Raw genomic sequence first — 1,438 nt, forward strand, 5'->3', positions numbered from 1 at the left:
GTCTATGACTTTAGGTGTTGCCCTAATTTGCAGTATTAGTGTTGCCCTGTTGCCCTTAAGCCCCATGTGAACATACATTATACACACCAGCCCTGAATTTATGGTGAGACTCTTAAAAGCTTGGAAACACATGCCTTTTAATCTTAGAGGCTGTTTGTCGTTGTTGCTGTTGTTGTTGTTGTTGTTGTTGTTGTTGTGATAAACAAGTCGTGAGTCTCTAGCAATAATTCCCTCGCTAAATGGAAATATTTTAGTATTTTAAACTCATTTGTTAAACATCAAGAAGCATGATTCCCTTTGCATTATAACTTAATTTTTACTCATGCTTAAAGGCATGGAGCCTGTTAATTTGTGAGGTGTTTTGACAAGCATTGGATAGATTGCCATAAAATCTGGTGCACATTCATGTTCCCCTCGGGATATACTGTAATAACTTTGACGATCCTTTCACTTTTCCTTTAGTGCCACCATTAGGTCTAATTTTATTTATCCCATACTTTAGTTTATGACCCAAATACCAGCAAAAATAATGACATTCCCATCAGCCTCAGCTATACTTTGTGCTTTGTGGCACTATAGTGCTTAAGTAGAGCCTCACAGAGCTGTAGCTCTAGACTATATGTGTAATTATTTTGTTTTTCCTAATGGATCTGATTATTATTTATTTTTCTCATGTTTTTGTACATTATAAGAATTTCCCTGCTGCTTTTTGGTTGTCTTACAAACTACCACCATTTTTTCCTTATTGCTCTTTTGGCACTGAGCACAAATAGAATTTTTTAAAACCTGTTATATACTATATAACTAATATACGTAACTAATGCACAGCAGGAATATTCTTGATTCGCAATCCAGAATATTTTAATTTTAAAAAGCTTAAACTAATTTTAAATTTAATGTTTTTAGAAATATATAAAAGTATTTGGATTTTATTTATGCATAAGACAAAGTTTACAGGGTTCAGACCAAAATGGTTGCTACCATCTTGTAGTATTTTTGTGCATCCAGCTGTTCTTTTTTCTGCTCTGTGGTCGACCAAACTGTAACTCGCCTGTTTTTTTTTTAATCAGATTCCTTTTCAGTGGGAAAAATGTTCAAACTTTATATAAATCATTCTTTTTGTTTCTTCTAATTTAATAATTGCCGTGGTGCTGTTATAATAAACCTGCATTTCAGAGGTTTTTAGTTTTTCAACACAAAAGAAAACATTTCTGCGGTGGTTGTGGGAGTTGCTGTAAGTTTGTGGGCTTTTTCTGTCTCAATTTATCTGTAAAAATGCATTTTTTTTTTCTTGGCTGAAAGTTTTAGATTTCTTAGAAGTTTAGACAATCTTTTATAGATTAAAAAAAATATTTCCCATAATAGTATTTGCTTTCAGAGGGAGTGTGCACTTTCTCTGCTCCAAACAAATCCTGGTGAACACACAAGACAGACAAGC

The sequence above is a fragment of the Morone saxatilis genome, unplaced genomic scaffold (assembly GCF_004916995.1).
Source record: "Morone saxatilis isolate NCDOM2014 unplaced genomic scaffold, NCSU_SB_2.0 Contig17, whole genome shotgun sequence".
Taxonomy (NCBI): Eukaryota; Metazoa; Chordata; class Actinopteri; family Moronidae; genus Morone; species Morone saxatilis.